The 13,226-nt window shown below is 41.0% G+C and overlaps 1 long non-coding RNA gene across 1 annotated transcript; it reads left to right on the forward strand.

The window, feature by feature from the left end:
* The first annotated feature begins 345 nt into the window (after positions 1 to 345).
* Positions 346 to 1,951, forward strand: LOC106728128. Its single transcript, XR_001364382.1, has 3 exons — positions 346 to 561; positions 705 to 844; positions 951 to 1,951. It is a non-coding gene; the product is annotated as an uncharacterized LOC106728128 (long non-coding RNA).
* Positions 1,952 to 13,226: the final 11,275 nt, after the last annotated feature.

A 13,226-nucleotide genomic window follows, 5' to 3' on the forward strand; every position in this document is an offset into this window, starting at 1 on the left:
AGCCAGGTGTCCGTCATGTTCCATTTCTGGAGCTCTTGTGCCCCAGGCAGCCTGCCTGGGATACACACTTTCTTCAGGATCCCGAATGATGCTTTAGAGTCAACAAGCGATGCTAGATTGACCCCCAAGGGCATGGATCCTGGGCCTGGAGGAATCTTCTTAGAGATTTGTCACTTGGTGAGAAGTTGAGAGTTTGAAGTTGAAGATTGGAATCACTGAAGAGATGACCAGGTGGTTGTTGATATCCCTCCTACCCCAGCCCCTTGCCCATCCCTTGACCACCACCCCAGGGCAAAAGAAGAAGGAGGACCTCCTGCTAATTTTCAACTGCATTTTGCTCTCTGTTATGTAGTATTTCAGTGACAAGATCCACTGAGGAGAGTTGGGGCAAGGCTGGCTGAGGTTCTCAAGGAGCTGTTTTGAGTTCAGGTGCCCACATGGCAATGGAATGATGCCTCCTGACCATTCAGACCTTTGAGACCTCTGGGCGGTCTTAGAAATCACCTCAAGCCTCCCAACGAGGATCCGACCACCTGGGGGACTTCCAGGGAAAGGTAGCAGGTAGAGTATCCTTTCTGGATTTTATTCTCTCTCGTCCTCCCACCCCTCCTATCTACGTCTCTCTTGCTCTATCGTGTCTCTTTCTCCTCAAGATTCCATAGACCAGTGATGCAGGGGTATTTATTTTATGTTCTTGTCAACAGACATATCACGGACTGAAAGGTGATGGGTACCCCAAAGAGCTCACTGCAAGACCTCAAAGATTCCAAGCCACCGGCTGCTGGAACATATAAAGCCACCAGTCTGGAGAGGCAGCAGGAAGCAAGAAGCAAGCCTGGAGGAGGTGAGGAAACATCACTCTTTCCTCTGCCCTTGACTCCATCGACCTTTAGCTGTCAGATGGTTTGGGCCCAGGACTGATGGGCTTTCTCCTGTGTGTCCTTTCACAGGCTCTGTTGTTGTTATTGTTGTTGTTGTTTTTGGCCAGAGGACAGACCACCTTCTCAGGTGTCCTGGGGAACTGCTGAAGGACAGTGAGGAAGATGCTGCTGGTCCCCAGGACAGAAACACAGCAGCTGGAAGCAAGAGGCACCTAGAGTGGGACTCAAGCCCTTCAGACGGAGCTCTCTGAGCTGTGGTGCCCAATTGGACTGTTTTTGCTTTGCCATCATTTGCATAACACACAGTTCTGGATGTTTTCCATTGGTTGGCTTTCTTTCTTCTTTTTTTTCCCCCCTGTCCTTTCTTTTTCTCCTCTTGGCCCTGGGAATTGTAAGAAAAAAATTGCTTTAGAAAGTATAATTCTGTTGGTGACATTAGCCTTGTTTTATGAACAAATTCTGTCACTGGGGATTTTCTGCATTGCAGTCCCAGGTTACCTAGTAAATGGGGCTGCGTGGTTTGATTTGTGTAGTACTGATCCTTAGATTAAAAATACATTTTCTTTCTTGCTTGCTTTTTTTTTTTTTAGTTTGGATTCAGGTAATGTCCTGAATCACATTTGCTTAGCTACTGAAGCGATCTCATTGTGGTATCGCTTGGATTTGAAATATAATCAAACATATATTATACCAGGGGCGCCTGCACACTGTTTGATATATATGTTACGCTGCAAAGAAACACAAACCTAATAGGTTGAAATTTAATTCCTGTCTGATCCTGCAGCTGGAACGGGGGAGAAATTATACACATCAAAAATGGCTTCAAATACCCTGAATGTAAGCTAACCAACAGTAAGTGGCTGGTTTCCAAATGCCCTTTTCTAAGGCAAAGCAGAAACTGGAGATCCTCGGACCTCGCCACCAGGGTTGCTCGGGTCTGTCCGGGGACCTGCCCATTGTGGAGGGATTAGGGAACAAGGCATGCCTCTCTGTCTTTTACGGAAACTGTGGCATTTCTGACCTACGTTCTGTAACTGTGCCTGCCTTGCAATAAAACACCTTAAGTTGACTCAGCAACAAGGTCTCTGTCCATTTCCTGCAATACGGTGTCCTTCCTCAGTGGCTTTGTAAGAAAGTCCAGGGCAGACCGACGAGTGGTTGACTTGCCAAAGATCTCAGCTGGGTGCCACCAGAGGTGTCGCTGGAGCGCTCAGGTGTCTGCACATGGGACAGTGTGTGTGGTCAACTTACCTACTCTGCATATCGTAGTCAACGCCAGGAATCTCTAGTCACGCATAACTCTGTTAGGCCGAGTTGCTACCCTCTGTCACCATTCTCTAATTCTGCAGTCCCCACCAATTTCTTGGAGACTCTAGGACAAGCCACAAGCTCTCTGCACCTCAGTGTCCACCTATATAAGATGGGGCCAATGACACTTGCTATGGTTATGGTGATAGGAGCCTGCACAAGGACATCACATGGATGGTACATTATATAAACACACTGGAGGTGGCAGCACTCAATAAATGCTGTTTATTGTATTAATAAATGATGAAAAGGACACTTGAATTCCTTAAAGTTGGGCTTTGGTTGAGAACACTTGAGTAATCTCTGAATAGCTTCTTAGGCCTGCTTGCATAAAGCCATTCAAAAACAAGGTGAAGATTCATGGGACACAAGGCAGGAGAAGAGAATCTGCCATTCCATACCTTGTGTATGTAGCTCAATACCGTCCTTCCCCCTTCTGTGGCATCGGGCAGGTGTTTTATCTCCTTCGAAGAGATGACACCATTGCTTTAGAGCGGGGAAATGTACCACGCCCATGGATGTGGGAGGTATCATCTTCTCCCCTCTGTTTGCAGCATTGGGTCTATGCTGTTAAAGGGCAGGTGAGTCTCAGTTCTGACAAAGAGGTCTCATTCACTGTGGGGAAGAATTAGACCCGTCTCAGGCCTCAGACTGCATTTGCCATTTTACTAGAAAGCACTTTTGAGAAGACCCCAGCACGCTCCACCACCTCACCTGAGATTTCAGGATAAACACAATGTAAAACAAAGACAAGAGGTAGGGCATTCATTTCCTGTTGGGTGGCTTCTGAAGGAGTTGTTCTCTGGTTGCCATGGGGGGATTATAGTCCCACAGATATGAATCCTGGACTTCAGGCCATGCAGAGTAGAAATATTTTCTACTTTCTACCTTGAGGTCATTAAAATGGTAATAATAACACAATAGCAATGGACAGTTATCAAGTACTTAGCATACGCTGACCACTGGGCAAAGTATTTTACGAGCACTGGCTCATTTAACTGTCGCAATAACCGGTTGAGGTAGTACTCTTAACTCCCATTTTCTGGGTGAGAAACCAAGGCGTGAAATCACTAGATGACTGGGCCAGGCCACTCCAGTTGGCGAGTCATAGCTGGGATGCACTGGGCTTTCCTGACTCCATTGCGCTCAGCTGCTTCCTCACAGTCCTTGTCTGCTTTCCAGGCTCCTGACCTTGAACCTCACCTTTGGAAATTACTTACATCTTGGGGCTATTAATTATCATCCTCTCCTGCCGGATTCTCGCAATTATTGTCTAAGCACTTGGCAAATGTACTCCAACTAGCTGCAAATCAATATGAAAAGTAAAGGTTTTAATTTAAACAATGAGCATTTTTTAAAATGTAAAATAAAAAATGTATTCTTCCAAAATGGGTCCAGGTTCAGCCTTCTTTATGCTGAATTCCACTTCTGTTTCACATTCTGAGGTTCCAGTGCATCATACCCAGGGGGAGTCCTCACAGGATGTGAATGTTGAGCCCAGGAGCTATCTCAAGAGTAAACGAGAGAGCACTGACTAAAGGCAAAATAGTCTTAGATTCTTGAGCAAAATGATGCTGACTCTAACCTTAGCTCCTAAAACCTGTTTTCAAAAGCATCACTCATGTCAGAGGAAAAGAACCTCTTCCCACTTCCCACCAACAGCTTATCCAGAAGGGGGTATTATTGTGTATTTGTCTGAAGGACCCCAGGAGTTTAAAGCAGCTACATGTTTGTAGACAGAATGTACCAGACACAGTTGGTGCCTTGTCCGTATTTCTGAGGGCTTTCTCTGCTGGGGGCGCCTGTGTGCATCCCAGGTCAGACGTGCTGGGGCTTTTACTCCCCTCCCCATGGAGACTAACCCTCACCCAAGACTGGAGAAAGTTGATATATGAGTGCCCTCACCTCCTCACCCTTTGGGGGGACCCAGTGAGGCGTGCCCTACACTGGTTTTGAGTTCTCCAGGGAGGTGACATGCCAGTGGCCCATGGTGGGAACTAGTTTGTTAACCCATTTAAAAATACATATATTTTTCTTGATTTTAGAGATGAAAGGAGCCAGAGAGAGAGAGAGAGAGAGAAACATCAACGAGAGAGAATCATTGATTGGCTGCCTCTAAGGTTCGAGCCTGCTCCAGGCATGTGCCCTGACTGGGAATTGTACCGTGACCTCCTGGTTACAGGTCTACACTCAACCACTGAGCCATGCCAGTCCGGTTTAACCCATGTTTGTCGGCTGTCTTTCCTTCCTTGTCTCACACCCACATCTCCCCAGTAAGTAGTTAATTTGCATACAAATGCCTGTGTGAGGGTCTGCTTTTGGGGGGAGTCAGAGTGCATGAACAAGTCTGGTGCTGGTCAGTTATCTATAAAAATGAAAGTGTAACATGATAATTAGACCAGATGACCTTCCGGATGAAGCTGAGGCGGCAGGGGCTGAGGCAGCTGCTGCCATGGCAGTGGCCAAGCCCCTTGCACAAATTTCGTGCATCGGGCCTCTAGTAGAAATAATAACGTCCCAGAGAAATTACAGCAGCATCATTCGGGGCTAAGCTCTTTCCCACCTCATTCTTCTGCTGGAACCTCTGCTATGTTAGCAACTGGAAATGAGACCTTCTAAACCTGAGGCCCACATGCCAGAGAACAACTTCCTTCCTGTGAAACAGGCATCTCCACACGTTCTGAGATATTTTGCCTTTAAATGAAAGACTCCACAAACATATGAGACCCGGGCCAGAATCACCTGATGGCAAATCAAATTACAATTCAGTGGGTAGAACAAGTAATTAAATAGAAGGGGGTAATGGGAAAAGGAGAGAGTCACAATCCTCAAGCCCACTTTCACCTCTCAAGGACTCCTATTTGCCTTTGAATAACTTCTGCTTCAATTAACATTGATTGAGCCTGCCTAGAGTGCTTGGCTCTTGTCAAATTCCATTACCAGAGGCTCTAAGACACTCTGTCCGTGAGCCTTTGTTGTATGGGGACATTTCTGTAGGAGTATTGGATATTGTGTGGAGTAGCTAAGACATCGATCAAGACTGTTATACTGGAGGCTTGCTTTTTCTGGCAGGGCAGTTTTGTATACAAGATTTCATCTTTGGAAATTCTCTAAGTTCAAGTTATGATGCTCTAAAAACGCTTGTCAGACGGACCTACTACTGCTTTTAAAAATAAATGTTGAACGTGTCAACCCTGTAAAGTAAGAAAATGTGCCCTAATCTTTGTTTAGAGACATTAAACACTTAATTTATTTTTATTGTAGCTGGGAGGAGGACACACAAAGAAACATATTTCTTTTATGGGCTTCTCTGTAAGGACTTTGATGTTTATGTTATCAGAGATGGGAAAATGAAATTATAGTGTGTGTCAGAGCCTGTCTTATCTCCTTTCTCACTCTTTGCTGAGGTCTTGGAGGGTGGGGCTATCCATATTTTATGCAAAATGAGGGTAAGATTCCTATTAGGAAAAAAAGCAGAGAATAACATTGTTCTTAGAATCTTAAATGACCAAGGACATTTTATACAGGGAAAAACACTTGCTATTATTGATACCTTTTTATGCCCACATTTTTTAAAAATTCTTTATTCATGCCCACATTTTAAATCACATTAATTATTATTTTGTTCACTAAACATTAAAATGCTACCTCTGCCACTAATAAAACATACTTTATGAATCAAATCATCTTAAGTATTTAAATCTGATTACAAATTCAAGTAGACAAATTCTCTTAAGTATTTCAATAAAATCTATGCCAATTTCATTTAAAAGCTTCACAAACTTTGAAAGCAGGTTGTATGCACATGCCTGCACACACACACACAAGTAATCACAATGTAATTCAAAATGTATTATACCTACATTTAACTGATTCAGAAGTATTTATGCTATGGGTTTGATTTATATCTTTATTATTTATAAATTTGTTTTATCACTTCCTTTTTTTATAACCCTCAGTGTTTATACTTTCCTAGAGTTACAGTCATCTTGCTAGACTCAAAAGGAAAAGAATGGCATCTCAGAGCAGCTGAGTTTACAGATCTGGGGTTATCCGCCACTTAATTTTTGCTTGGCATTCTGGATCTTAGTGGATCTTTCCAAAGGTGATGCAGCCCTGGGCTGATGTTTACTGGCCTGAATTTTTCTTAAGAGTCAAGGTTCAGTTGCTATGTCAATGAATTGTTGGGAGCCCTTGTCTAATACTAGCAACATGGAGCACCCCTGAGAGCTCCCATGCCCATCAAATCCTAGTCCCAGGCAGTGAGCCTGGACTTCGTGATGCTTTGGTTTCTCCGTATTTTTTTAAATAAAACACAAGTTTCTTCATCTCAAGGATGAAAGGAAGAGTCTGGTGAGCTGCTTCATGCATCAGCTTCCAACACACAACTGGACTCTCCACCAGCTATTACATAGGGTCATAGGAGAGGGTCATTTCTTTGGTCCATCAAGAAAAATCTCCAACTTTTCTTGTTATTTGACTTAAAATCCACTGTAGCTTTTTTTTTCTATTTACTGAGAATCAATATGTATACATATGTTTAAATGTATACCAAATAAAAGTACCAGGCATCTATATATGTATATAGAGCATCCATATCTATAATTTCTAAGCTACTTATTAAAAATATTTACAAAAATATGCCATTTGTTTTTTAATTAACTTTATGTATCCTTATACTTTTTCATTGTTGAATATTATTATGGATTCAAGGAGTTTCATAGACATAAATTATTCCAGTCAACTAAAAATTCTTATTGCTTAAATTAGTGTGATGTGGGCACATCCTTAAGTATTCTCCCTTGTCTTTTCAGCATTAGTCCTGAGACATTTTTGAAAGTTGCTTGCTTAAAGGCAACATGATATGCCATGCTCATATTGATTTTTCTCTGCTAATAGTTAAGATTTTCAGTTCCTCAGAAGCCCTGATTTCTATGAGTAGAGAATAGCACCAGGATTGCATATCAGTTTTATCCTCAGGAATGTGGTGGTGATAGCCAAACGCATACTACTTTTGACCACTAGTAGGAGTGCTGGAAAAGTAGGTGTTTTAAGTCATACATTTTCATTGCCATTTTCTGATACAAGTACTAATTTTACCTATTGTAAATTTTTATCTAATATTGTTTTTAAATTTATTTTAATTTTTTAAAGTTTTCAATTGCAGTTGACATTCAATATTATATTAATTTCAATGTACAGCATAGTGGTTAGACATTTATATAACTTACAAAGTGATTCCCCCAATAAATTTAGTACCAACCTGGCACCATACACAGTCATTACAATATTATTGACTATATTCCCTATGCTGTACTTCACAACCTTGTGATTATTTTGTAACTAACAATCTGAACTTCTTAATCCCTTCACCTTTTTCACCCAGCGCTGCCCCCTCCACTCCAATCTGGTAACCAGATTGTTCTTAGTACCTATGAGTCTGTTTTGCTTGTTTATGTTCACTCCATATTTGTGAAACCAAAAGGTATTTGTCTTTCTCTGATTTATTTCTCTTAGCATAATACCCTCTAGGTCAGTGGTTCACCCTTTCCCCCTCCACTCCAATCTGGTAACCAGATTTTTCTTAGTATCTATGAGTCTGTTTCTGTTTTGCTTATGTTCACTCCATATATGTGAAACCACAAGGTATTTGTCTTTCTCTGACTTATTTCTCTTAGCATAATACCCTCTAGGTCAGTGGTTCTCAACCTGTGGCTCGTGACCCCTTTGGCGGTTGAACGACCCTTTCACAGGGGTCGCCTAAGACCATCCTGCATATCAGATATTTACATTACGATTCATAACAGTAGCAACATTACAGTTATGAAGTAGCAACAAAAATAAAACCACTGCTCTTGGTCCATGCATGTTGTCACAAATGGTAAGATTACATTCTTTGTTATCCAGTAATATTCCATTGTTAATATTCTTAAAATTTATACTTTCTGCACCATGCCTCCTTCTTGTATTATCCACTCAAACTGTAATCATGCTCCTTTCTCATCATTTGCCTGAGATATTTTAGTGATCACGATTTTGTAGTTCTTTTCTTGACCAACATGACAGGATCCAAACGGAGATGGGCATGAATACAGTAGGAAGAGCAGTTTTCTTGTCTGTAAAACGAATGCTCTGATGAGGTTTAGGATTGAGATTTTTTTTTCCCTGTGGGCAGTGGAATCCTCCTTGGAATTTTTACCATTGTCTAAAACAGTGTTTCTCAAGGTGGAGTCACCAGGAAGGGGGTAGTGGTGGTGGTAAAACACAAGTTGTGGGCCCTACTTCCAAGTTTCGTACCGCTAGGTCTGGGGTGGGGCATATCTCAGCTGTAGCTGATGCTAATGGCTGTGAGACCACACTCTGACGACCACTGGTCTAAGGAACATAAAGTAAGGCTTGCTGGCTAAGTAGGGCTAGCCGTCGGAGCCTTGAACTTTGAAGCTATTAATCAAGTTGAAGACTGAGAAAAGTTACTAAGTAACAACTTCCAGAAAGATGAGTCCTTGAGTTATAAAAACTGAAATGATCATTGGGAATTGTACATATTCAACCAGGTCCACCTTTACTCCTCGTTTCCACTGTCTTTGGGCAACTCTGCTTATGTGCTATGGATCTCATATAGAGAGTGAAGAGCAGAGAGATAAAGAAATCTCAGTTTAAAACAATAGAATTCCATAATTCATCTAGAAAATTATTTTTACCATGAATAAACACCAATGAATTTTTCCAAAAAAATTCTTTGGAGGGGAAAAGAACTCACACATATAAAGAGAATTTGTGTCTTTCAATCCTGATCTTGTGTTGATTTTATTTTAAGGTTGAAGTGTACACCTTGTCTCCCCTTTCCTGACATCTGTTATAGCAGAAAGTCTGTCTTTCTAAGTGTTTAAGCAAGTGCCAAGTATGCTGTCACTTTGGGATGAATAATAAACAGCCATAATAAATGGATGTTGTGGGTGACATTAATAAGACACTTGCAATCCCGCAGAAAGACTCACGCTGGAAGATAAATAGATGCATTTATTTATACTATTGTTAAGAACTTGAACTTCTGACACACAGAGCAGGTGTTCAGTCTATTTTGGAGCTACCTGACAAAAGTCTTTTGTTTTCTTATTCCTCTGCCTGCCCCCAAAATGTAGACATTCCTCAAGGTTCTGCCTTCTCTCTTTGTTCCTTGATGTCTGTGTTTTTCTATGAGTGGATTATTCCACACACTTTAAATTATTATCTCTCGAAGGGTTGATTTCACAGTCTAACCTCTCCCCCCCAAATACACCTTGAGAATCTTCATTTCCAGCTCACTGGGGGACATATTTATTCATATGTCTTTCTGGTAACTCAAACCACCTGCCTGTAGCAGTATTCAGATTTTCATCTTCCCAACTCAATGTATCCTTATTTTCTTTTCTCCCTGAATATAAGCCACATTATTTCCTTACTAACATCTCCCTCTTTATCATCCCAGACAGCCACAAGATTCAGCCTCTGGTATGTCTCTGACATTGATATCTTTATCTCATCTTCTACCGACAAAACTGTATCGTAGGCATCCAATACTGCCATTCAAATGGTTGTTAAAGCCTTTTAAATGATTTTCTCATTTTCAATCTCTCTCCACTGAAATCCATCTTAAATATCTTTGCAACACACATTTTCCCAAAGATTGTGTCACTGATTATGACACTGTCCTGGTCTAGAATATTTCATGACTCCCAGTATGTAAGGAAATATGTTCAAACTCTTTGTCATGTCAAAGAGCTTGAACATATTTGCAGCCCCCACTTATTTTCTCTTTCTAATAGACAGCCCTGGCTTGTTTCCTCTTTCTTCTCTCTTACGACTTATATATGAATCCTGTCACTCCATTGGTGTAATATCAGTCTTTAAAGATGCATTTAAATGTAATGTTTGGTTTGTGTTATTCCTGTTTCTACCTTCTGATTCAATACATTTGAAAGATGAATAATAAATGTTAGTTTCCTTGTTGAGCATTGCTTGGTTCACCCCAACCAATGTTACCTCTTCTTTTTTAGCTCCCACATTACTCTATGGATCTTTCACTTCCGACTTGTGCATGTACCTGGTTGTTGTGACTATGGGGAATCCTAAATAACCAAATCCTGAGGTATATCTTTATGGGAAATACTGAGATGGGTACTCTTGGCAAATGCATGTTGTTTATAAGCCATCAAATATTTGAGAGCCCTCTCTTGGCCAGGCACTGTACTGGCTTTGGGGCCACACTCATTTAGGTTCTCATAGAGCTTTTGTTCTAGAAGAGGGATAAAGACAAGAAATAAACTGATATAGATTGTGACTTTTACTAATTAGAAAACAGAGTGATGTTAAAGAGTGTTGTGGGTATAAAAAGTATGTAGTTAGCAGGATTACGCTGAGTACATGACAATTAAGCTTAGACTTGAAAAATGAGAAAAAGCCAAGCCAGGCAGAGAACTAGGGGAAATACTCTCAACTGAGGGACAGTATGTGAAAGGCCATGGGGTGGGAATGAGCTTGGTATGTTTGGGGAAGGGATGAATTACTAGTGAGAGGGAATAGAGATGTAAATCAAAGTTGTATGAAATGAGACCAAAGTAAAAGGGAGCTAGATCATGTGGGGCCTTGTAAATTATGGATTTTATCCTAAGCATGGTGGGGAAACATTAAAGAAGTCTAAAGAATGATCATGCTCTGTGGGAATGGAGTTATAGTGGCACAAAAAGAAGAAGCAAGCAGGCTATTTATCGTGCAAAGGTGGGAACTCCAAAGTGTTATTTGGAAACTCTAGGTTGGGTTGGTAACTGGTCCACAGTTGGGTCTCAAAAATTCCTTTAGCTCTGTGGTCTAGACCAGTGGTCAGCAAACCGCGGCTCGCAAGCCACATGCGGCTCTTTGGCTCCTTGAGTGTGGCTCTTCCACAAAATACCACGTGCGGGCGCGCACGTACAGTGCGATTGAAACTTCGTGGCCCATGAGCAGAAGTCAGTTTTTGGAAAGGAGATAGATGAAACAGGTATACAAGACGAGTGTGGATGGGAGAGTTGGAAGGGGTCGACCTCAGCGAATGTACCTCAATCAGATTGAGGACGTTTTTAGCAAAGGCCAGCTTAGGAGTACCCTAATTAAGTTAATAACAATGTACCTACCTATATAGTTTAAGTTTAAAAAATTTGGCTCTCAAAAGAAATTTCAATCGCTGTACTGTTGATATTTGGCTCTGTTGACTAATGAGTTCGCCAACCACTGGTGTAGACCAACGCAAGTCAACGTACCAACATGGCCTTTTCCCCCATTGGCTGCACCTTACTTTGGTGTGTCCTATGGCAAGTAAAGGCAGGCAAGAATAAACTCAAGGAGAAATATCTTAAAGGAGCGCAAGGACCACCTTACACAGTGACATGGGGAAAGTTTCAAAAGAGAGAAATTCTAAAAAGGCAGGACATTCAAAGATTCCAGGCTATGCTGACTCTATAGTTTTTAACTTTTTGCTTATAACCCTGGAGCTTCTATGATTATACAAAGCTCCATGCTCTATCCTCAAGGCCGAAGAGTGATCTTGTCCTATGTCCCATGTCAGCATCTCCTCTTTGGAATGGGCAAAAGATGATCTTAGCTCTTTATAAAGGCATTCAATTTTTTATTTTCAGAAATTACATGTATATAATTTGATAAGGCAAAAAGTCTATAATTGCTAAACTGAGTCATGTATTTTGTAAGCCACTGTCTTTAATCAAAGCCTCAGAGGTAGTCACGCTCCAGAGTTTTTGCACTGTTAGTAGCATTGTCTTTATACTGTTGTTTTTCTGAGCCTGACAGTCTGTACCTTTTCCTTTGCCTACAAGTGACTAATTCTGTTGTATAACTCACTGCAGTAATCCCTTTAAAACATTTTAAAGGATCTAACTATTATTGGGGGCTCTGATCTTTTTAGAATTTACTTCTTCATGCCCTTTTAAACCTCCCTTATTCTGAGTCTCATGAATTCTAGATCTCTCTATGTGACTAATGATTAGATAAGATTATTGGTTTGTTGATGAGCAACAATGACTTAATATATCATCTTTCCCAGATTAAAAAAAAAGTCATTTTTTTCCTAGCCATCATGTTTTTAAAGTAAGGAATAGTGAATGAATCACTGTATTATCTAACATAAAGTATTTATTTTGCTTCAATCAGGTTCTAATTCCTATGCTAGCATCAGAGATAAATAAGGAGTAGTCTATGACTTCAAAAAGTCACAGTCTAACCACTGGTAAAATCTCAGGAAAGGGATATTTAAAAATATCATCCAGTGCTTAAATTTTCTCTAAAGAGTTGCTGCCAAATGATGCTCCAGCTTCTGTTGGACGTGTTCAGTTTCAGGGAAGTCATTATCACCCATGGCCATCGGTGCCATCTCTCGGGAGCTCATCCTTATTATCAGGTGAAAATTTGTGTCGCTGTGAGTTTACTCATGGATCCCAATTCTACTTCTAATTCTAGTTCAAATGCCTACAGAGGCTTGATAGATAATAGACGTGAGTTAAGCAATCAGGTATTAAAATAAGACAAGGTCAAGATTATATTAAGTGGCATCTGGTATGTGGCCACAACTTAGTGGACACAGTAGGGCGTGGTAGGGACTGTAGTAAACTGAAGAGCATGCCACTTTTCAGCTCTCATTTATTGTTTCTTTGGAGAAGTGTGTGCCAGATATTCTGACTTTTTTTACAGAAACCAGAATTTGGAATTTTTATGTGGCACCTCCTGATTTTTAAATTGGCAACCATTTCAAAACCTTTAAAAACATTCTGCAGGCCAACATTCTGGGAGCTAAATAACACATCAACAGCTTGATTTGGCCTATGGACCATTAATTTAAACTTTCGTTCTAAGCCCCACAGCTGCAAGGAAGGAATCCAAATTCTTTTTCATTGGAGAGCCCATCAGGCATTTGAAGACAGGAATCACCATCAGCTATCACCACATTCTTCTCCATAACCTCTTACTTTACTTAACCAGCACTTCAGCCAAACTCACAGGGTAGTCCTGACC

The sequence above is a fragment of the Myotis brandtii genome, unplaced genomic scaffold (genome assembly GCF_000412655.1).
Source record: "Myotis brandtii unplaced genomic scaffold, ASM41265v1 scaffold54, whole genome shotgun sequence".
Taxonomy (NCBI): domain Eukaryota; kingdom Metazoa; phylum Chordata; class Mammalia; order Chiroptera; family Vespertilionidae; genus Myotis; species Myotis brandtii.